The 25,706-nt window shown below is 43.7% G+C and overlaps 1 long non-coding RNA gene across 1 annotated transcript in view; it reads left to right on the forward strand.

The window, feature by feature from the left end:
- Positions 1-21,329, forward strand: part of LOC139435228 (uncharacterized) — a 203,112-nt gene extending 181,783 nt beyond the window's left edge. The window contains exons 2-5 of the long non-coding RNA XR_011644512.1: positions 19,597-19,789; positions 19,935-20,048; positions 20,793-20,919; positions 21,002-21,329. This is a non-coding gene — a long non-coding RNA (uncharacterized lncRNA). The remainder of the gene's footprint in view (positions 1-19,596; positions 19,790-19,934; positions 20,049-20,792; positions 20,920-21,001) is intronic.
- Positions 21,330-25,706: the final 4,377 nt, after the last annotated feature.

Consider the following 25,706-nt stretch of genomic DNA (forward strand, 5'->3'; position numbering starts at 1 on the left):
CCTTTAGCAACAAGGCCCCAATCCAGGGTGCCTCCTCCCTTGACTGTGACGGTATGGAGAGGCTCGGCCTGCTCCACATACCGCCTATGGAACCGCTGGTGGCAGCCCACCTCCTACCGAGGATGGGCCCGTCACCGAGCAGGAACCCCACACTGCCAGCAAAAACAGACCGATTCCAGTCGATCATGACGGAACGGGCCTACAAAGCTGCAGCATTGTCCGCCAGAGCTCTGAACGTTTCCTCGATGCTAACCGCGTACCAAGGGGAGCTCTGTGAGGATCTGTCGAGCGATTCTGGACCGGCCACTCTGGACGAGATAGCCGCGGTCACAGACATTTGTCTCAGTGTCCAACGCTGCGCCGTCCAGGCCACGGGCAAAGTGATGGGGATCATGGTGGTGCAGGAAAAAGCTAGATGGCTCAACCTCACCAACCTCCCGGACCGGGAAAAATAAGATGTGCTGGATATGCCCATCGTTCCCGAGGGAATTTTCGGCTCCGCTCTCGCTTCCATGCAGAGGAGGTGCGAGTCGAAAAAGAAGGAAGACGAGGCCCTCCACCTCTGTCTCCCTCGAAGGGTCCAGCTGCCTTCGCAACAGCGACCCTTCGCCCAAGCTGCTCTGAACCCTGCTGGATCTAGAGTACCAGATCAGCAGAGGTCGCAGTCCGCCCCGAGTCCCCAGCCCAGGCAGGAGACGAGGGCGAGTTGGTCTAGAAAATCTCCGGTCCCGGCTGCAGCCCAGGCGCAGCCAACCCAGAATTTCGGCCAGCAATCAAGGAGGAAGAAGCGAGCGGCCTGACAGCCCCTCCTTCTCCCCTCTGTGACAGAGCTGGAAGTTCCTTCCCCGGCTCGAATTGTGTTCCCGCTGCCTCGAGAGATGCCTCAACGCCATCCTCAAGTCCGCACAAAACACATGTCACATCATTATTGTTTAAATAAACCATTTTTCGCTGACGCATCCAGGCTTCGGCCAAGGGCGCAGCCTGAAAAAATGAAAAGAAAAACAATAAACAGTCCGTTAACCATAAATCCCCTTCTGAGAGCAGCTACGGCCTCTCTCAAAAGGCAGATAATAAACGGGTCTGTGAAGGCACCACCGCCACGCGCATGCGCAGTGCCGGTTGGGGCTTTAAGGGCACTACCGCCACGTGCGCACGCAGTGCCGGCTAGAGCTGTAAAGAACGGCCCGTCAATCCTTTCCCTTTCAAGAGCAGCTACGGCATCTCTCAAAGGACGGATTATTGACGGGTCCGTGAAGCCACCGCCACGTGCGTGCGCAGTAACGGTGGGGACTGTTGAAATGGGGTACCACCGTGTTCAGACACTAGAGGGCCCCATGACACAACAAACAGAGTCTCAGAGGGCAAGGGATGTGACATCTCCGCTGGCTCTAAGGAGCACACAGTGGAAGATGCTCACAACATCTGCTTGGATTTTCAAGACAGTAACACGGGGTTACAGACTCCAATTCGCTGTCACCCCCCCCCTCGTTTCTCGGGCATTTTGTATTCACAAGCCCGAGGAGAGTCAGCCCATATTCTAGAGAGAGAGATCCTCTCACTTCTAGAAAAGAGAGCTATATCTGTTGTACCTGCCGAGCAGAGTCAGAGTGGTTTTTATTCCAAGTACTTCCTCGTCCCCAAACGAGGAGGGAACGGAATCCGGCCAATACTGGATTTGAGGGTTTTGAACAGATATCTAAGAAGATATAAATTCAGAATGCTCACTCACACATCTCTGCTGCGTCTCGTGCGACAAGATGATTGGTTTACATCAGTCGACCTGAAAGATGCGTATTTCCACGTCCCAGTATATTATCCACACAGGAAATATCTGAGATTCGCATTTCAGGGGATTTGTTACGAATACAGAGTACTTCCCTTCGGCCTGTCTCTCAGTCCAAGAGTGTTTGTACGATGTACGGAAGCCGCGATAGCCCCGTTAAGACAACAGGGTATTCACCTGGTGACCTACCTGGACGACTGGCTGCTTCTCGCACAGTCGGAGCACGAGGCTATTACGCAGACAAATGTTCTCGTAAAGCACCTGCTCAACCCGGGGTTCATAATAAACACAGAGAAGAGCATGTTGTGCCCCGCGCAGACTATACTCTTCCTAGGGTTACACCTGAACTCGGTGCCCTTTTCAGCTCACCTGTCAGCGGAAAGAGTGAAAGCTTTCAGAGCCTGCGGTTGATGGGGCTCATGGCGTCAGCCATCTCAGAGTAACATGAAGTGAGATGTCTCACCAGACGGCCCTCCTTGCTACGGTGAAGCGAGAAGAGGTGCTTATTTTGAATGACGCATGCGTCGTGGCGCAGGCTACTTATAGGGGGTGATTTCCCCTGACGTTGACGTCAAGAATCACCGGCCAATCAGGATTGGCGTAATGAGATTGATGCTTCTGTTTGCTCCGCGATGAGGCGCATCCCATAGTGAGACATCTCACTTCATGTTACTCTGAGATCTGGGGTTACGTAAGTAACCTATAGTTTCTCTTTACCCATGGATGCACAATAACAACGGACCCATATCGCCTTACTGCCATCCCACGGAGCTGTAATAATGGATATATTGCACATGTTTGCTGTAATTCATCATTTGTAAAATATTATACTACATGGGCTGTATAATGTACATCTTGTACCGTAAATGTTGTATTAAATAAAGTTAATATCACCGACGTAGATTAACGTCCCTGTAGCTTATTATTGCACTAAGAAGCTTATTGCACTGTATATATATAGGCCTAAATATATATATATATATATAATATATATTATATATATACATACAGTGCAATAATTATTTCATGCTAAATGAGCTCTGTTGCTTGGATATCACTAGATCCTGTTACAGCGTAATATAAGTACACTACGTACATAACGATTGATGTGTACATTAGAATAATTACTAGCCAGCCGCTAGCTGCTAACTGCCGCCTCGTTAATATCAAATCCATCATAATTGTCACTGTCACTACCCGATCCGTCCCCCTGCCCGATCGGTACTGCGCATGTGCGAGATGGTCCGCCATATTGGACAACTCTGGACGGCAACCCAAGATGGACACTTGACACAGTGGCTTTTAGCAAAGCTCAAAAACTCGAGAGAGATGAGTTATTGTTATTACAACGTGACTTCACTATTATTTAACAACTCTTTTTATTGGGTTCTTTTATTTGGGGTTAAGTACATTGTCAGAATAAGTGATACATGGATTTAACTTCTGTTAGACAGCTATCATACTGAATACATATTTACTGTGAATGTATGCAAAAATGTATGGCATATGGCTGTCTAACAGAAGTTAAATTCATTTCTCACTTACTTGCTCAGTACCGATCGGGCAGGGGGACGGATCGGGTAGTGACTGTCACTACCCGATCCGTCCCCCTGCCCGATCGGTACTGCGCATGTGCGAGATGGTCCGGAAGTCCGGACGGCAACCCAAGATGGACACTTGACACAGTGGCTTTTAGCAAAGCTCAAAAAGAAAAACCGAGAGAGATGAGTTATTGTTGTTACAACGTGACTTCACTATTATTTAACAACTCTTTTTATGGGGTTCTTTTATTTAGGGTTAAGTACATTGTCAGAATAAGTGAGTGAGTTGTTAAATAATAGTGAAGTCACGTTGTAAAAACAATAACTCATCTTTCTCGAGTTTTCTTTTTGAGCTTTGCTAAAAGCCACTGTGTCAAGTGTCCATCTTGTGTTGCCGTCCGGAGTTGTCCAATATGGCGGACCATCTCGCACATGCGCAGTACCGATCGGGCAGGGGGACGGATCGGGTAGTGACAATAATAACAAAGGTTTTGATTTGCAATATTTATACAACAAATCGATATGTGTATGTATTTACATCAATATGTTTTAAAAAATAAAATCGAATTTGCTAATATTAAGTGATAATATTAGGATTAGTGTGAACAACTAGTTTACATGTTAGGCTAACAGTGCCTTGGTTAAAGAGCCTGTTGCTGTTTATTTATAGCTTTGAATTCTTTCAAACCAATATTATCTTCTTAAACTTGTATGGTAGTCAGGAGCATCACTTTCTAATGTTTATTGATACATTTAGAGGGAGGGGATCTAAAGTAATGCTTTAAAATTCAGATTGGATTCATTTCTACCATTTTCTTAAATTCATAGTAGTTTCAGTAATCCCCTGGTAATTGAGGACACAAGTTATCTAAATGACTAATGTCATCTTTATGGCTTTCAGAAAGGACAGGAGACCGACAGGTGACTATCAAAGGACTAGCAGCAGCAGCAGCAGGACTAGCAGGACTAGCAGCATATGATGATGATGTTAAATGTGTTGTTTTAGGAACATCCATTGCAAATACATGGAATTCAATAAACATTGAACAGCATATCATGCAATTTGTCGGTGCCTTTTCCTCCGTGTTGTCCTGGTTTGCTGTGCTGCCTCCTAGTCTCCACCATGGTTTGCTGTGCTGCCTGGGGATGCTCACATCGCTCCGAGAAAGGAGTACGAATGTACGGCTTCCCCACTGACACAGAGCGGAGGAAAAAATGGCTGGCTCAAGTCAGCAGGAGCAATTTCATGACCAACAGCAACAAAATATGTGATGTAATTATATACAAACACTGCATTTGCACTTTTTCACAAAACGAAAACCACACCATTGGGAAAGCCTAATGTTTTGTTTAATACAAAAAAACAGGGAAAGACTTGAAAAACACTGAAAGTTGAGACTCAGGGTGCAGGGTGAGGGTCTCAGTGCAGGTATTCAGGCTCCATTGAACCCCCCTCTGGTTCTTGTGCTGAAAGTGGGAGTAACAGACAGGAGAAAGGGTTATACACACCTATATAGCACACCTATTGCCTTGGGGAGATAAGGTGTTTACTTATATAAAACAGTAGTATTAAACGTACCTTGTGTTTTCACTCTCACTTAAGTCCCTCTCCCTTTGCTATCAATCCAGAATCAGCTGAGCTGCAACATTATACAGACAGGTAATAATCAACATAATCACAAGGACACAATATGGCTCTGCTAAAAACACTCACTCTTACACGCACCAAAGTTATATTTATCGAATATTTAACTCCCTCCACCCCCGCATACAATCCCGTTTAGAAGCCCCTCTTCTCTAATTCAACATGTTGGACGAAATGACATTAAGAGAACGGAATTTACAATTAAAAGGCTGTTCAACGTGTGTTGCTAACTTGCTTCGGTATGCTAGCTTAATCTGTTATCTGTAAATGTTCCCTAAATCTACTAATTTAGGGATAATCCATTGACATCCTTTAATACACATGTTCATTTGAATCAGATGTGATAATATCCGCAATATAAATCTTTAAACTTCTTCTTACCTTTAAAAGTCCGTCACGAACGGTGTATTATGCTGCAACTCCACAGCTCTGCCAGCCTTGGCGCTAACTTCCGGGGAACGATTGAGAGGCTCCACGATCCGCCATTGCTGTAAAAAAGTGGTCCATTGGAGTGAACGGAGATGTCATAACTCTTCTATTAAATGGCTCTGCATGCTGCCATGAACGCACGGTGCTGTTACGTGTACGCAAATTGAGGTGCTTGATGTGAACGAGCATTTTGGTTAAAGTTGCACATGCTCTAAGAGTGCACATATGGGTACTTCTCAGGCATGCCGGGTAATCTGTGACGTTTCACTCTCTCAAATGTTGGGCCATTTTATCATCATGCGCTAATGAGCAACTCTCATAGGAATGAATGAGGCCCCGCCTCCCACGCTGTATCCAGTTCTTATTACGGCCCCTACACACGGCGGCGTGCGTTGCCGCTTGGCGGTGGGCGTGTCTTGAGCTTGGGGAGTCAACGCGAGCAACCCGACCAACAACCAACCACATGAATGTCCCGCCCCGGACATACAAAGCAAAGCATTCATGCTACATCCATGCTGGCTAAATATACTGTCTATGCTTGCTAGCTGTCCATTAAAACGAAATACACTGGATATAAACTCCCCAAACAAGCGAAAACCTACCAGTTTCCCCCACTGTCTTTGCCACCTCCCCCCATGCCTGGCTCCTCCGGTTTGTATCCCTGTATGTAAAGAGGGACTGGTCATAGAGTACCGGGTGATTCCCTACCGCCACGATAATTTTCTCCTCCTTTTGTTGACGTATGGGAAATAACTGCGGTCTGGCTCTCCCAACATACACCCGGTTTGATTGGCTAGTGCTTGTACTGTCAGATTTACATACGAGGGATTTGATTGGCTGACGCCTCCGTCGAGGCAGCAAAAGTAGAACATTGCTCTACTTTTGCAGCGAGCACCTCGAGAGAAGCTACACTTTGCTCCCACAATGCAGTTCGGCGAATCGTGACGTCACCCCATTCAAAGTGAATGGGCAGAAGCGTTGAAGCGGCAACGCACGCCTCCGTGTGTAGGGGCCGTACATCCATGGCCGCAACGCGTCTCAAACAAGCCTAGGCTGCAGTCGAATAGTCCAAAGATCAGCTCCTAAGTTCTAACCCTATCGTCTATTCCTTGACCTCTGAGTGAAACGTCACGGGGTTAAGGGATAGTGGACAGGAGAATTCAAAAGGACTTAGGAGAAGAGACTGCGGTACTTTAGAGAATCCGAATGCACTTTCACTATCCGACGTGTTTATGATGCGCCAGCGGACGTCATTGTGTGCGTCTGCTGCTGTGGGGAAACTATGGAAACCACAGTTTTCTATACATCGGACTACAACATGGATGTTTAATAAGAACGAGGGACTACTGTAAACTCATCTAGAGACTCTGCACCGTGCTCTGATGCTGCTGCTTTGCTTTATGAACATGGACAACAGAGAAACATATTCTTCATGACCAAAGTTGGAATTGAAATAAAAAAGGAAAGTGAAACTTATGCTCGTCACCCTCTCCCTCCGGTCCACATTAATACAAATGATCCCAATACGTATGATTGTATGAACTAAAGATCTTAAAATCAATACAGATGTATTTATTATAAACATTAGTCCTTAACATCTATCACTGTGTATATCACCATTCAAACATCTTTTAAAAGTTGAACAAACTCCACACAGCTCAGTAAACTCTGTGAAATGTTGACTTTATTTGATCATTTCAGTAAAAACTAACGTTCATATTTCTCTTTTTGATTATAATACTGATGAACGTTCAAAACAAAGCACTTTGGCAACTTACCACCGACCTATGTTTTAAAATGCTTAATAAGCACCGTAACTTTCATGATATAATTTCTCGGTCATAATCGGTTGTTTCCGTGAACGGCCGACTGTTGAGTGACGGCAAATGCTGCGGCTGCAAGGCATTGTGGGGCAGCATTTTCGCTTCTCCTGTCGGTTAGGGAGGTCCAGTGGTTCCTAAGCTAAAGGAGGTTATAAAGGAAGTTTGAAACCTCCTTTCCTATCATTCTCATCATTCTAGAGAATTCGAACGGCACTTATCATGGCTGCCACTGAGGGACTTCCGGGTCATTTCACTCCTTTAGGAAGGTTCCTAAGCTAAATGGACTATTCGACTTCAGCCCTAGACTCTAGGTAGTGCTTGAGCACCTGCCCGTTTTGCCCTCTGGACAGCAATGTGCCCTTTTGAAAGTTCGTTTTTTACAGTTTTTTTTTTTTTTTACAGTGTACTGTATGTGGCTCATGGTAACATCGATCAATTCTGGATTACAAGCTTCTAATATATACAACAATGCCCCAAATGCGCGTTGTAATTTTGTCAGACATCACACGCCCCGCGGCACTCCCGTACGTACCCTGGCTGCAGCCCCTCCCTTCCCTGCTCTCAACGTGAACGCGCAGCGCGCAGAGCTGACGCTAGGCTTGTTTGAGACACATTGCGGCTCGCCTCGAAAGTAGACGAGAGTAGCCGATCGCAGCCGGGGGAGGTGTCAAAAAGCTCGTCTTAAGTCGGACAGCTCGGACTCGGAGTCGGCTTGACTGGCTGGGTTTGCAATGGCGGACATTCCATTTTACCCACAGACAAAGGTGATCTCCATTGCTTTATATAGGTTTGTTAATTTAGTCATGATGATGAACCACACCAGTGACTGGGTTCCATAATTAGAAATGCTCCTCCCTCTTAATGTTTGCAAAACTGATCAAGCAACTGCGCCAAATCGCCTCGCCTTGCTCTCAAGGCTGCGGGCGTCTTTGTCCCGCGAGATTTCAAAGTCTCATGTGGGCGAGCCTCCAGAGCAAGTCGGACAAAATAGGCTTGTTTGAGACAAGCAAGACCTGCGCAGACCTGCGCAGTTGCGATCAACGTCTTGCTCGTGCGTTGCATGATGGTTAGTCATTTTGTCCGACTTGCTCTGGAGGCTCGCCCACATGAGACTTTGAAATCTCGCGGGACAAAGACGCCCGCAGCCTTGAGAGCGAGGCGAGGCGAGTTGGCGCACTTGCTCTCCACGAGCTGCGGAAGCGAAATGATTGATGGGAAACGGCTCGCTGGTATCTCGAGCTGAGCGCTTATTGGTGGTGTTTACCATGTGCTGCTGATGAAACTCTCCAATTGGCTGGCAAAAGTGTGTTGTTGTTTTGTGTCAGTTTTACGTCGCCACATCCATTCCCATTTTTCATCATTGTTCCACAATGTTTATCATCATGAAATTAATATCTATATATTTTATACTATACTGCTTACCGTTTTCATACTTTATATATCTTAGTATATTCATACACACTGTTCATACTGCTCACAGGCTGATATCTAGTGTATTCATACCCCTCACTGTTTATTCATCATTCAATTCATTCTATATTTTATTCTGTAGATTGTGTACATTACTTTTCACTTTACTGCTTGTTGCACCTGGTTAGAAGCTAAACTGCATTTCGTTGTCTCAGTACCTGTAATCTGTGCAATAACAATAAAGTTGAATCTAATCTTGAGCAGGAACAAATGTATTGACTTAGTACATATCTGACATTAACGATTAAACACATGTGTGCATTCTTTATAAATGCAAACCGAGTCAAGCCGACTCCGGAGGTGGCGGTATGCACCTTAAAGTTGTTTGCAATCCGCCAAAAAAACGAGAGAAGAAGAAGCAGAATGCGAAGAAGAAGATGAAGAAGAAGAAGCCGACTCGGAGCTGTCCGACTTCAGGCGAGCTTTTTGACACCTCCCCCGGCTGCGATCGGCTACTCTCGTCTACTTTCGAGGCGAGCCGCAATGTGTCTCAAACAAGCCTATTGACTAGGCTTGTTTGAGACACATTGCGTAAAACTGACACAAAACAACAACACACTTTTGCCAGCCAATTGGAGAGTTTCATCAGCAGCACGTGGTAAAAACCACCAATGAGCGCTCAGCTCGAGATACCAGCGAGCCGTTTCCCATCAAGCATTTCGCTTCCGCAGCTCGTGGAGAGCAAGTGCGCCAACTCGCCTCGCCTCGCTCTCAAGGCTGCGGGCGTCTTTGTCCCGCGAGATTTCAAAGTCTCATGTGGGCGAGCCTCCAGAGCAAGTCGGACAAAATGACTAACCATCATGCAACGCACGAGCAAGACGTTGATCGCAACTGCGCAGGTCTGCGCAGGTCTTGCTTGTCTCAAACAAGCCTACTAACCATCATGCAACGCACTAGCAAGACGTTGATCGCAACTGTGCAGGTCTGCGCAGGTCTTGCTTGTCTCAAACAAGCCTAGTCAGTCAGTATTCAGTCAGACAGGCCACGGCGGGTGTGTGGTGCAGCAGCACGCAGCAACACGATTAAAAGTGCCCTAGTGACGACCAAGTAAGCAGGGGCGCCGTAAGGGGGTGAAAAGTTAGGACGATTCTAAGGGCCCGTGACTGACAGCGGCCCCAAAATGTTTAGAACATTAAGACAACAAATGTAAGTAACTTTTCATCAATCCTCAATAATTGACATTAATAGATTATATTGATAAATTACTCACTAAACTTACGATTCATTTAACTTATTTTCTTCCACAAGTTAATTACCCAAAGCCTCTGTACACCCCCTTCTATTTACATGTAATGATTTGGTCCTGCCTCCAAATGCGTTGTGGCACCGGCACTTGCAGAGAGTGAAAGCATGTGATGCTAGTACTTAGCCTACATACGTGTGTTGTACCATGTTTCAATGACCAACAAAGTCAGGCTCTAAGAAGAGAAAGGAGAGAAAGACAAGAGAGAGGGACTAAAGGGCGACAGTATGTCACCCAGTTTTTCACAAGAAAAGGTGTGTGTGGTCCATGAGTGGTGGAAATTAGTCTGTTAGATAATGTTTATGTGTTTACTAAGCTGACATTAAGTATTGTTAATATCTTTACAGAAAATTCAGAGGTCTTTCATTTCACTGCTCTTTTAGCTGACATTTAAAGGTATGGTAGGTAATTCACTTCAGAAACACTTGTTATATTCCATGGAATGCTCTTAACATCCCGATAGCAATGAATATATTAAATGATTTGACAATAAATACATACAAACATGTAATCTGTGGAAGCCGTAGCGCTGTAAAAAGCGCTTTGGTTATGATATTAATACTAATGTTATTATATTAAAGCAGGGGTGGGGAACCTCCGGCCCCCGGGCCGTATACGGACCGCTAGACCATTTGGTACGGCCCTCGAGGTAATTTATAAACAAAGTGGCCTGTGCCTGGTGGTGGGGCCCAATGTGATATATTTTCATGGGGCCCAAAATCCCTGGCGGCGCCCCTGCAAGTAAGTAACCACCAGGTAACAAATACAACGAGTGTATTGTTGAATCCCCTAAATCAGATGCCAAACTAAACTATACAGGGTTCGTACGGTCATTGAAAACCTGGAAAAGTCATGGAAATTCAAAATGCAAATTCCAGGCCCTGGAAAAGTTATGGAAAACAATATTTTTCCCAAAGTTTTGGAAAAGTCATGGAAATGTAACTAAAGTTGTGTCAAATATAATTTACATTTTATCTAATCGCTGAAATAATCTGCGGTCGCGAGCTGTTATGTGCCATCATGAGGTGTTATTTTTTAATATATGAAGCGCGAGCTGTGTGCTCGAGTCTTCTTGCCTGTCGGGCCAGCTGAACTCTGCTGCTCCGGGATGAGGGTCAGCTACATTATCTACGGTGTGTTCGTTAACTGTGCGGAGTCACTGTGGCACAGACTGAGCCGCTGGTGAACAGCTGTTAGAACAGGCCGTTCAGGTGTTCAGAGCAGAGCGGCAGAGCGTGATGTGAACTGAAAAGTTTTTCTGTCGCAATATCATTGTCACTATCTGCTAACGTTAGCTTTAGCCTTCGTTTTCTAATAGTTTTTTTCATAGGCTATAAACAGAGGTGGTATAAGTATAGAGATTGTACTAGAGTAAAAGTAGAAGTACTCAGATCTTGTACTTTAGTAGAAGTAGGCCTACTCAGATCTTGTACTTAATAAAAGTAGAAGTACTCAGATCTTGTACTTGAGTAAAAGTAGAAGTACTCAGATCTTGTACTTGAGTAAAAGTAGAAGTACCAGAGTGTAGGAATACTCTGTTACAGTAAAAGTCCTGCATTCAAAATGTTCCTCAAGTGAAAGTAGAAAAGTAAAATACTAAGAGGCATGAAAATACATTTTCAAAATGCTCAACAGTGCTGCCAAAATTATAAACTGACTGCCACACAATTAAAATAAATGCTTTTATATATTTCTATTAGATGTAACTCTTTGGCGTTTCTGTTATTATTACCTGCTGTTTTAGTTGTTCTGACTGCTAAAATCCTCTGTTATTCCTAATTTTAAAGCCGATATTCCGTGGGGTCGGGGGACTCGGATCCTTGTCACCCTTTTCATACCTGATGAGTTTGCATCCCTGACTACAGTTGCTTTAGCATGTAGAAGCTAGTAAGCCTACTATTTGATTTGTTTTAGATAGGCATCTGCATCAGACAGCATAATGGTTATTGAAATAAATATATATGCAATTACGACATACAAGATGTGCCTTTTAATAAATCTCACACTACTAAGGCAGCCGGCGGTTCCACCAGGGGCGTCAATCCCGGGGGGGGGGGGGGGGTTCGTCCCCCCCTAGCTTCAGATTGGACCCCCCTAAGTCATTTAGAATAATAAACAAACTGGAGTTGAGACCAGGAGGCAGAGTCGCAGTCTTACACGCTTCTCTGCGCTCTCTCCTAGGCAGTCACCCATAGGAATCCCGAACCCAATAAAATACCCAATATTAGCGGTGTGTGTGTCTGCCCAAGGACAATTTAAGGTAAAACCTAATAGAGGTGTCATACATAATAACCTAATAAAAGTAAATGTAACAACTACTACAGTGCAACAAAACAGGAAGATTAAATGTGGTCTCTTAAACATAAGATCTCTAGCATCTAAAGCAATATTGGTAAATGATTTAATATCAGATTATAATATTGATATATGCTGTCTCACTGAACTTGGTTGAGACATGAAGAATAGTCAGCATAATGAGGCCACTCCACCCAGCCATGTCAACACTCATATTGCTCGAGGCACGGGCCGAGGAGGTGGAGTTGCAGCAATCTTTGACTCAAGTTTACTTATCAATACTTAAACCAAAATGTAATTATACCTCTTTTGAAAGCCTCGTTTTTAGTCTTACGCATCCGACCTGGAAAACTTTGCAGCCAATCTTATTTGTTACAGTGTATCGTGCACCAGGTCCTTATTCAGAATTCTTATCAGAATTCTCTGAGTTTTTATCAACTTTGGTTCTTAAAACAGACAAAGTAATTATCGTAGGTGACTTTAATATTCATGTTGACGATGATAAAAATAGCCTTACTGTTGCATTTAACTCTATATTAGATTCTGTTGGTTCTGTCAGAGTGTAAATAAACCAACCCACTGTTATAATCACACTCTCGACCTTGTTCTGACTTATGGTATTGAAATTGAGCAACTATTAGTCGAACCGCATAATCCTGCTTTATCCGACCATTTCTTAGTAACTTTGAAGTACTGTTACTAGACTACAAAGCATTAGTCAAAAGCTCTTGCAGCAGAAACCTATCTGTTAGTGCTATAGCCACATTTAAGGAAGAGATTCAACCAATACTTAACTCGATAGCATGTCTGCATGTAGGGGAGGAAACTTATACAAAATGTACACCACCCCAAATTGATCATGTTGTTGATAGTGCTATAGATGCGCTGCGAATAAAATTAGATTCTGTTGCTCCTTTGAAAAAGAAGAAAATAAAACAACATAGATTAGCTCCATGGCATAATGCCGAAACCCGCAAAATAAAGCAAAAGTCTAGACAACTTGAAAGGATATGGCGTTCCACTAAACTTGAAGAATCTCGTTTAATTTGGCATATTACTCTCAATGAATATAAGAAAAGCACTGCGTAAAGCGAGAGCAGCCTACTACTCTTCATTAATAGATGAGAATAAGAATAATGCAAGATTTCTTTTCAGCACTGTAGCCAGGCTGACAGAGAGTCACAGCTCGATTGAGCCTTCTATTCCCTTAGCACTCAGTAGTAATGATTTTATGTGCTTTTTTAACGATAAAATTGGTTACTCTTAGAACAAAATTAATGACCTCTTGCCTTCGACCAGTATAGTGTTATCAACAGCTCCCGGAATCGTAAGTTCTAATATTACACTAGATAGTAAACTAGAATGCTTTTCAGCCATTAACCTTGAACAATTACATTCAATGATTCTCTCTTCTAAACCATCAACGTGTTCCAATGTTGACCCAATTCCAACTAAGCTGTTGAAGGACGTTTTTCCATTAATTAGCACTTCTTTATTAAATATTATGAATATGTCTTTATTATCAGGCTATGTCCACAATCATTCAAAGTAGCAGTGATAAAACCGCTTCTTAAAAAGCACAACCCTCGATCCAGAGGTTTTAGCCAACTATAGACCTATTTCTAATCTTCCGTTCCTCTCAAAACATTCTTGAGAAAGCGGTCGCATAACAGTTGTGTGATTACTTAAAAAACAATGATTTATTGAAGATTTTCAGTCTGGCTTTAGAACAACATCATAGCACAGAGACAGCTCTGGTTAAAGTCACAAATGATATTCTAATAGCCTCAGACAAGGGACTTGTCTCTATTCTTGTTTTGCTCGATCTTAGTGCTGCATTTGATACTATCGACCATGATATCCTATTGCAAAGACTAGAGCACTTAGTTGGCATACAGGGAACTGCTTTAGGCTGGTTTAGGTCCTATCTATCTGAACGCTCTCAGTTTGTACGTGTTAACGATGAATCTTCCACGCAAACCAAAGTTAGCCATGGAGTGCCACAGGGCTCAGTGCTCGGACCTATTTTGTTCACATTATATATGCTTCCGTTAGGCAATATTATAAGGAATCATTCTGTAACTTTCATTGTTATGCGGATGATACTCAACTATATTTATCAATCAAGCCTGATGAAATTAATCATCTAAATAAAATTCAAGACTGCCTTAAGGACTTAAAAACGTGGATGACCTTAAACTTTTTGATGTTAAACACGACCAAAACTGAAGTTATTGTACTTGGCCCGAGAATCTACGAAACAAATTATCTAAAGACTACTAACTATGGATGGCAATTAATTTGGCCTCCAATGAGACTGTAAGAATCTTGGTGTTATATTTGATCAGGATTTATCCTTTAACGCCCACATAAAATCAATTTCAAGGACCGCCTACTTCCATCTACGTAACATTTGCAAAAATCAGGCATATCTTGCCTCAAAACGATGCAGAGAAAACTAGTCCATGCATTTGTTACTTCTTAGGCTGGATTATTTGTAACTCTTTATTATCAGGGAGTACCAAGGAAGTCAATCAAGTCGCTTCAGCTGATTCAAAATGCTGCGGCTCGTGTACTAACCAGAGTTAGGAAAAGGGACCACATTACTCCTGTTCTGGCTGCCTTACACTGGCTCCCTATAGAACACAGGATAGAATTTAAAATTCTTTCTCTCGCCTACAAAGCCCTTAATGGGCAGGCGCCATCTTACCTTAAAGAACTCATTATACCCTACTGTCCTACTAGGGCATTGCGTTCCAAGAATTGCAGGGGTGTTGGTTTGTTCCTAGAATCTTAAAAGTACAATGGGAGCCAGAGCCTTTTCTTATCAAGCTCCACATTTGTGGAATCAGCTTCCAGTTTGTGTTTCGGGCGCAGACACCCCTATCCGTTTTTAAGAGTGCGCTTAAGACCTTCCTTTTGATAAAGCTTATAGTTAGGGCTGATTAGATTCAGCCCCTAGGTTTGCTGATATAGGCTTAGTTTTGTCGGGAGACATCTTACTTCTTCCTTCTCTCTGTCTATACCCGTGTACACTCATGTTCCGATAACCCAGCTTCCCCAATGTCTTTCTTTTTGGTGTCCTATATACGCTGGGATCCGGAGTCCTGGAGTGATCCTGCGGTCCTGTGTCCTGGATCGCGAGCGCTGGATCTTGAGTCGTGGACTGTGGTCCGGATCATAGGTCCTGGATGGATATCCTCGTGGATTCATCTTCCTATTATACACACATGCATTTCCAAACATTTGGACTACCTATGTTGCAAATGTATTATCTTTTCATTTACACACGGCATCTATTGCACGTCTGTCCGTCCCTGGGAGAGGGATCCCTCCTCTGTTGCTCTCCCCTGAGGTTTCTCTCCCATTTTTCCCTTTAAAACTGGGTTTTCTTTGGAAGTTTTTCCTTGTACGATTAGGGTCCTAAGGACAGGGGTCTAAGGACAGAGGGTGGTCGTATTGTCATACTGATATTCTGTACACACTGTGAAGACCACTGAGACAAATGTAACTTTGTGATATTGGGCTATATAAATAAACATTGATATGATTGATTGATTGATTGATTGATAAACATAAATGTTAAAAATAATTAATTTTTCATAATAAATCAGTAAAATCAGGCAAAAATAAGAATTAAATAACATAACCCTAACCTAACCCTAACACTGAAATAAAGTAACCAAAAACCGAAAAGAAACTAACAAAATCCGCCGGATAATTTTTGCGCACAATTTCGGAGCGCACAATTTCGGAGCGCACAATTTTGGCGCGACCGCCACGACGACTCAGAAGGTGCCCTTTTTTTTTCTCTTGAGCACCTGCCCCTATACATGTCTGTGCATGCCACTGCCCACATTAATAGATTCCTTCTGACTGACAAGCGTTCAAAAACCCTTCTGCTTATCACTTAGGCTACTACTTTTTGTTTTATTCATAACCTAAAAATACAATTGTGATGAATAGCTTGCTCTTTTTCTGATTGAAACAAAGGGTCTACTCTTCTACAGAATCAGAAAGTATGGGGTTTTATGCTTTGTATGTCGGGGGCGGGAGATTCATGTGATTGGTTGTTGGTCGTGTTGCTTGAATAAAATCCCCAAGCTCCAGACACGCCCAGCTCCAAGCTTTTTTTGAAGCTGTAGTGTGGACGCTCCGTTATAGCCACCTAGTGCTCCATAGGTCAGGACTGCTCTACCTGGCTCTTATAGACACACTTATCTACAGTACTGTATTTCTTTACCGTGACTAAGAACACTGAGAACGCCGCTGACAACTCTAAAAATGTTGTAGTAAAGCCAATCACAGATTTTGGTAATCAACAGGTATCTGTTTTACCTTTGTATGTAGGACGCCCTGGTGTAGTTGTCAGTGGTGTCCAGGTGTCCTCCCCTGGACTGAATTCGTCCGCTAGTTGTCGGTGGTCCTCCTATAGACCAGCACTCATCACGTCGCAGGTCACCAAATTGTAGGAGCAGACACAGTTGTGGTGGCTTAAAGCCCAGCTCTGCTCCGCGCCGTCCGTTAGATGAGCCTGGTCAGATTAATAAGAAAAGGAGTTCAAAACACCGGCATAAAAGTTATAACAATAATCTGATTTTAATGGTAAAAAGACACAATACGAAAATACAGAGTGCCCTGTAACAGAGCACTCCGGGCCCCCCGCTCCACTGCCGTGCGATACAGGTATCGGGACCGGCCAGTCAGCAACAGGGGGCACCGTGCATGAATAAACAAGAGTATATATGGACCTTTTAGGGAAGGTTTCACACAATCTATTAATTTCCCAGGGAAGGTTTCACACAAACTATTCTTTCTCAAACAATCAAACATTGTAGACAGATATATTAGTATCAAACATTGGCCCCAAAAAGAACCTTGAAAAGGACATGTGTGTGTGTTTGTTAAAGAGGAAGTGTGTGTGTGTGTGTGTGTGTGGTGTGTGTGTGTGTGTGGGTGTGTGTGTGTGTGTGTGTGTGGGGTGTGTTGTGTGTGTGTGTGTGTGTGTGTGTGTGGTGTTGTGTGTGTGGTGTGTGTGTGTGTGTTGATATCTTGGTCAGGGAGTGTGTGTGTGTCAGGGTGTCTGGGGTGTTGTGTGTGTGTGTTGGTATCTTGGTCAGGGAGTGTATTGTGTGTGTGTGTCAGGGTGTCTGGGAAAGTGTATGTGTGTGTGTGTTGGTATCTTGGTCAGGGAGTGTGTGTGTGTCAGGGTGTCTGGGAAAGTGTATGTGTGTGTGTGTTGGTATCTTGGTCAGGGAGTGTATTGTGTGTGTGTCAGGGAAAGTGTATGTAAGAAGGTTTATATATATAGGATTACTTAAAAAGTCCCAAATAATACATGTTCACTTCAATACAGTTCAAGATAATACCTGTTTACTTTAATACAGTTTAGAACAATATCTGTTTGCTTTAACGCCGTGGCGCACAGGGTTTAGTTTTATTATGAGGCCCATGTTGAGTGGGTGCTTTACGAGGACATTTCCCCCCGTAATCTGACTCCGCTCGGTGGGCATTATAGATAAAACCCTTCTTTCTAGGAGAGAGAGAACCTCTCTCTCCAGAATATGGGTTGACTCTCTCTGGGTTTGTGAAAACAGATAAAGTATAATTGTTTTGAGAAGCCCAGGCAGATGTCGTGAGTATCTCCTGCTGTATGCTCCTTAGAGCCAGCTGAGATGTCACGCTTACGGCTCCGGCCGGCACTGCGCATGCGCATGACGGAGGTGCCCTTACACTTAAGAGGCTTCTCAATACTCAAATTTCCCCTCCTCGACTCCCCTCCTCGAGACTTAGTCCCGCCCACAGGAGATGCGAGCGGAGGACCGAGGAGGGGAACCGAGGAGAGAGGAGGGGAAGCAGCAGACGTTTAAAGAAATGAGAACTCCTCTCCTCTGAGTGGTCATATTAAAGCGACGTCCGTTCATTATTACGTGGCAACAGCTGCATCAGCTGTCGAGTGTTTTGTCATATTTTATAATCTGTTAGATCATCTGAACATTGTTCCCCCAGATATTTACCTTGAATTCATTGAGAGTGCGGTATAATGAGACAATACAGGCTACAGATGCGGACACACACACACAAATATATTTATATAAATATATGCAATTTAAAGTATGAGAGCACTCTCATAATAACGTAACACAATCAGAGACTGGATATATCCCCCCCCACTCTCTCTGGTCGCTGAATGGGGAATTGAAATGACGGGCCAAAAGTTGTATTAAAAGTATTAAAAGTAAGCAGAGGACACCAAACCAACTAAGACCTGTCTGTCCGCCGCATCTGCGCACTGTACAACACACACCTACACACTGTACCACACACACACACCTACACACTGTACCACACACACCTACAGCTCCTAAAGCATAATCAGGCTACAGCCGTTGTGTATTTTATTATGCGAAGCACTAAATGGTTTTAGAAAAATATCGACTCTTTGTTTGTATATATCTACTAAACTAAAGCAAATAAAGAGAATAATGTAGGCCTGTTATACTGAGTGATATATTTTACACACTGCTCTGCTTCTGCAGGACCTCACAGCTGTTCTCACTGTAAACATCGCGTTGCGATGAGAGCAGTTTCTAAAATAATATCCAGGGGATGCATGCAGAGCTTTCATTGGCTGAGATAAGTCCGGCCGTGTGTCACGCCTCCACCGTTCCCGGAAATGCATCCGCGGAGGAGCCGTGGAGGAACCATCAGTGTATCCTCGGTTATAGCTCCTCCAGAGAGCCTCCTCGACGCTCGATCCTTGGTCCTCGGTGTGCATTTAGAGAAATGAGACGTCCTTCAAAATGGCGCGCTGAAATTCATTTCCGGGTCACTACCGGAGGACCGAGGAGTCGAGGAGTCGAGGAGGGGAAATTTGAGTATTGAGAAGCCTCTATAGACATATAAAGAGTAGACGCCGCATTGGCTGCTGGGGCGCAAGAAATACGGCCGCCATCTTGGACCGGTCATCCTACAGACATTCTACCCATAGACAGCAGAGGTTTCAAGATGCCAGAGCACTGTGCAGCATATTGCTGTGCAAATCGGTGGACGATTGCGAACAGGGGTCGGGGGATTACTTTTCACAAGTAAGATTCAACATTATAATTGGTTGTATTTTGTAAATAGAATATTATTGTACTGTATTGATGTCCGCCAGCGAAATCGTAGCCAGCAAACATTATGTTCATGGCCAACTGAGACTTTATAAATCGCTGCTGTAACAAGTGAATGTCCCCGTTGTGGGATGAATACAGTAAAATCTAATCTAATCTATCTAGGAAGAAGAAGGAAGAAAATAAGCTTGACCTCCTTCTTAAAATGTTTTTGTGTTGACTCTCAAATCTCCCGTTTTTATTTTGAAGGTTTCCCAAAGACAAAGATATGAGAAAGAAGTGGGAAGTTGCTTTGAGGAGGGAAGGGTTCACTGCAAGCGAGTCATCCGTGATTTGCAGTGAGCATTGTAAGCAGGACGAGTTTGACAGGACAGGACAGATTGTCCGACTCAGAGATGGTGTTATTCCCTCCATCTTCAGCTTCCCGGTTCACCTCCAAAGAGTAGGTGTATCATCATACGGTTATTAGCATTCATAAATGTAAATATTCTATTATCAATAACAGGGCAGGGTGACATACGTGTGTGTGTGGTGTGTGTGTGTGTGTGTGTGTGTGTGTGTGTGTGTATTCTGCTTTTTCATTTTAGCCAGAAAAGGGCAGGACTACGTCTACTTCCAGAAAAGCTGAAGAGAGCCTGTCTGTGGCCCCTCAGGACGACCCAGAAGCTTCAACCTCACACTCACAACCTCAGCCTAATGATGTGAGTATTTCTATTTTCAACATCATATCATAATGGTCCTAGACAAAGTAAATCTCTCTCTCTGTTTGCTGCCACTCATATTAAACACACTCACAAATAAACACATACACACACAATTGAAGACATGTTGAACATGCATTCCTGGCACACACACACACACACACACCACACACACACACACACACACACACACACACCACACACACACACACACACACACACACACACCACACACACACACACACCACACACACACACACACACACACACACACACACACACACACACACACACACACACACACACATGATGCTGGCAGTGGCTTTGACAGGTGATGACTATAAGAAAAAATGTGGGCCATACTCTAGTTGTGTCAAAGTGTTGTGTGAAGTGAAACATCACTCAAACCATGTTCATCCCTCTTTCTAGGATCATAGCTATGTCTCGCCTGCTTCTCCTACTGCTCTTAAGGCCAGACTCAATGAAGCTTTAGCAAGAGTGGAGAGTCTCGAGAGAGAAATGCCATGGCTAGAGAAAAGAGGGCAGAGACCACAGTGAGGACTCTTTTGGGGGATTTGAGGGAAAAGAACCTCATTAATGAAGAACTCAAAGAGGCTTGATTTCTACTCAGGGAAGATGAAAGTAGCACTTTGAATTCATGTACATCTTACTCTTACACTCTTTATTAAACTCCTTTGTTATTATATGAAGGGGACTTATTAATTTTTTCTCATACAATTTCAGATCTTCAAATAGACTTGAAGGCAAAGCAGGGCCATGAGTACTCCAAGGACCACAGAGAATGTGCCCTCACACTCCATCTACATGGTCCAAAGGCATACAAATACCTCAGAGAGACTACAACAAAAAGGTAGTCTTAATGTTGTTCAATTTCATTTTTGGAAATTACGGTTGCAAGTACGTTAAATAGCTACTTCTCAATTTTTTTACAGGTGGCTGTGTTCGGTGGATGGCAAGCCTGGCCTGAACAAGATGATGCTGGATATGCTGGAGAGAAGATGCCAGGACGACCAGGCTAAATATGGATGTGTTTCACTCATGTTGGATGACATGGCCATCAGAAAACATGTGCAATATAATCCACATAACCAGTCAATGTCTGCTTTTGTAGACATGGGTGATGGAAACAATGAGACCGATGCTGCTACTGAGGCTCTTGTGTTCATGGTGGTTGGCCTACACGGACATTGGAAGGCTCCCATTGCATATTACCTGACGAAGTCTTTGTCACCTGAAACACAAAGGGTCCTAATCTAAATCTAAAATCTAATCTAATCTATCTAGGAAGAAGAAGGAAGAAAATAAGCTTGACCTCCTTCTTAAAATGTTTTTGTTTGACTCTCAAATCTCCCGTTTTTATTTTGATGGTTTCCCAAAGACAAAGATATGAGAAAGAGGTTCTCAGTCATGCTTTGGAGGAGCCGCATGCACGGGGCATTCGGGTGTCATGAGCAACTTTGTGTAAATATGGTTTGGGCGGGGTGGTGTCATGTTCTTGTGTTTAACTTGAACATTTACATTTTTTATATAGATGTAGAAGTACATTTTCATTTTTTATGACATAGATATTCATTTTTACTGATATATAACTTCTGTCTATGTATAATGTATTATTGTTTCTTCATTTTTCAACTTATTAAAATAGCTGAGTATAGGCCTACACAATATGCTTCTCTATCATATATAGACCATTAGTGTTTTTTTATGTGTGTGTATATATTATATATCGTGTGTCTTTTGCAAAATACCTATCATACATAACATAGGCTATCAAATACCAGAATATTCTATTGCTGTTAAGCCTACTATGAATATTAAAATACGCCGAATCATGTGTCCGGTATCATGCCTACATATATGACGTTTGCAGAAACCCCCCCCCCCCGTGAAAATCAGTTTAGTATTCAGCGAGTTATGATTGATAAAATGCGCTGACACTTCATTGCGCCTGCCAGACAGATTACACTGAGTGGAGCGGGTGACCGGTCCAAGATGGCGGCCCCACGGCTCGTGAGCGCCAATAGGCAGCAGCGGTCGATGCGGCGTCTACTCTTTATATGTCTATGCCCTTACAGCTCCAGCCGGCACTGCGCCTGCACGTGCCGGTGGTGCCCTTAAAGCCCCAGCCGGCACTGCGCATGCGTGTGGCGGTGGCTTCACGGACCCGTCAATAATCCGCCTTTTTTTAGAGGTGCTGTAGCTGCTCTCAAAAGGGGAAGGATTGGCGGGCTGTCCTTTACAGCTCTAGCCGGCACTGTGTATGCGCGTGACGGTGGAGTCTTCACGACCCCAGTCGGCACTGCGCATGCGCGTGATGGTAGTGCTCTTAAAGCCCCAACCGGCACTGTGCATGCGCGTGGCGGTGGCTTCACGGACCCGTCAATAATCCGCCTTTTGAGAGATGCCGTAGCTGCTCTCAAAAGGGGAAGAATTGGCGGGCTGTCCATTACAGCTCTAGCCGGCACTGTGCATGCGCGTGACGGTAGTGCCCTTAAAGCCCCAACCGGCACTGCTCATGCGCGTGGCGGTGGTGCCTTCACAGACCCGTTTATTATCCGCCTTTTGAGAGAGGCCGTAGCTGCTCTCAGAAGGGGATTTATAGTTAACGGACTGTTTATTGTCTTTCTTTTCATTTTTTTGAGCTGCGCCCTTGGCCGAAGCCTGGATCCGTCAGCGGAAAATGGTTTATTCAAACAAGAAATATGTGACATGTGTTTTATGCGGACTTGAGGATGACGTTGAGGCATCTCTCGAGGTGGCGGGGACACATTAGCCGCGTTCACACTGCGGTACTTTTCCCACAAAGGTTAATGCGAACTTAGTTCATGCAAACTCTTTAGTTCGCATTAACTAAGTACAGATCGCGTTCACACCAGAACAAGCCCCTGAGGGAGGATTAGGCAAATGAAGCCGCTGACGTCACTTCTTCTTCTTCTGCTTTGGGTTTACTGGCAGGCCGCAAACCACTTGACGGCGTATACTGCCGCCCAAAGTCCCCGGCCAGAAGTCCCCGGAGTTGGGGACTGGCTTCAGTAGAAGCTGCTGGGAGTCCCAGCAGCTTCTACTGAAGCCTTCCGAGTAAATCGCCAGAACGCCGACACCTCCTCATTTCCACCGCTCCCATGTTTTATTTTGTGTTGCCATAAGTTAGTCTCTCTGCGTTTCTGCGCTGGGCTAATGCTAATGCTAATAATGCTAATGCGAGGATAATAAAATGGCGGCTTCACAAAACTTTTTGGGAGTTTTACGGGGCGTGGTTTGCAATTCGCCCAGCCAATCAGAAATATAGCTCTTTTCTCAAAAAAGAGCCGCTCGAAAGTCCCTGCTCTCTAGCAGGGACTTTCGAGGGGGTAAAAAGGTTTGCATGAACTACTTTTAGTACCGGCTCTTTTTGGTGTGAACGCGATCATGAACTAAGTTCGCATGAACCTTTGTGGGAAAAGTACCGCAGTGTGAACGCGGCTATTTAGAGCCGGGGAAAGAACTTACAGCTCTGTCACAGAGGGGAGAAGGAGGGGCTGTCAGCAGTGTTGGGAAAGTTCACTTTCTACATTAGAAACTAGTTCAGTTCACAGTTCACACATTTTAAAATGAACTAGTTCAGTTCAAAGTTCATAATTAAAAATGTTGAACTAAAGTTCATGGTTTCAAAAATGAACTAATTTATAGTTCATAGTTATTTTTTCAATACGTTGCTGCGAGCTATTATTTGTCTCCTGTACGATGTTAATGGGATTTGGGTGGTAGTGGATCTGTTTTGGCTCTCTTTTTTATTCGCCACTCGCACATACCGTGAAAGGCTAGTCATGTGCTTATTCTCAATGTGCCGTTTGAGGTTTGTTGTCGACGTCGTCGATGTACGGACTTGCTTTTTCAACAGTTTACAGGCAAACGTTTGATTTTTTCCATCTGAGTCAGTAGGCTACTGACTTTAACGTAAAACTCTTTTAAATGCTCATACGCCGACGGCGTAGAGTCTTCCGATTGAGTAGCATCCAACCGAGCTTTAAAAACATTTAGTGGCACCAGATTGTTCAGTTTCCATTTAATTTGCAGACTATTCCAAGACAGAGGAGCTGCGCATCTAAAAGCTGTCTTCCCTAAGACAGTCCTAGCAGTTGGCACATTTAATAAAACCACAGCATTCGATCTCAGGCAGTAGATCAGATATAAGATGGAAGTTTCCCTAGCATGGCTTTGTATATAAAAATGTACCAGTGACTGAGCCTCCGTACAGTTAGTGAAAGCAAACCAGCCCTTGCATACAGGGTACAGTGATGGGTTAATGCTTTACAGTTTGTCACAAATCTTAGTGCACTGTGATACGCAGCATCTAACTTGACCAGGCAATTGGCAGGTGCATTCATATACATCAGATCCCCATCGTCCAGCACAGGTAAAAATGTCACAGTGACTAGCCTTTTCCTGGCCTCAAGCGAGAAACAGGACTTGTTCCTGTAGAAGAAACCTAGCCTAACCCTCAGTTTTTTTAGCAGGTTATTGACATGAAGTTTAAAAGAGAGACAATCATCAAGCCAGATACCAAGGTATTTGTAACAGGCAACAACTTCAAGTTTTGTTCCTTGCGTAGTTACAATATCTAAAACAGGCTCTGGTGTCTTTTTTGCTTTTGAAAAGAGCATTACCTTGGTTTTATCCACATTTAAAAGAAGCTTTAATTCAGAGAACTGAGTCTGAATAGTGTTAAAAACAGCCTGTCATTCAAGTGAGCCCACAGGTTCTTGTTGCTACTGTTATTCTGCACACTGGAGACGGTAGACGCAAACAACAAACTAGACTTTTGAAACTAGAGGAAGATAAGGAGGACTTTTACAAAAAAGTAATGGAGATTGTTGTCCAGAAGGATAGCATGGACTTCCTCTTCAAGTCAAGGTAAGACCACAATTGTAATAAAAATGGGATCTTACTAAGAAAGAACATTCCAATATTTAGATTGTGGGTATCCTTTTGTTGAACGGTCTGTTTAAAATGAAACGAAGCACAGACTAAAAAGCTTTTGAAAATAACCGAATATTTCGATTATGGTCAAAATATGATATTTGTAAATCTGACTCTGAAAGAGTCAGTGCATCACCAGCCATGAACCTCACCGCACGTCACTGAAACATACAGATTGTAAATGGTACAAGTTGAAGTGTTTGTTTGAACAGTTTGCAGGAGGCAGGTACTTGCTTTCAAGCAGAACAGGGCAAACAAATTTAGCGGGAGTATTTTACGTGTTCGGTGTAATGACGTAAAACGGCCTGGACTACTGTGTGGATAGTACAACTAGCTGGATTTGTATTTCAGCACCATGGTCAGCTCTCTGACCATCAGTTTAAACTTTAAATGCAATGAGAGAGCCCACATGTACTGAGAGGGGCAGCAGCTGCAAGTCTGGCGGTAGGTGCATGCAGCATGACAGTAAAGACTTTAAAAAGACAACCAGACATTTAATCGTCATCATATAACACCATGCAAACCAACAACATTCCCTGTCAATTACAATTGCAAGGCTTGAATGGGCTGCTCAACAACGTTCACCCAAACGAGGGTTCCTATTTAGTGCTGTAAAATAAATTATAAAGGGAAAAAAAACAATGATGGTTGGAAATGATCTTGATTTTGTGCATGCCA

This window comes from Pseudochaenichthys georgianus, chromosome 15 (genome assembly GCF_902827115.2).
Source record: "Pseudochaenichthys georgianus chromosome 15, fPseGeo1.2, whole genome shotgun sequence".
NCBI lineage: Eukaryota > Metazoa > Chordata > Actinopteri > Perciformes > Channichthyidae > Pseudochaenichthys > Pseudochaenichthys georgianus.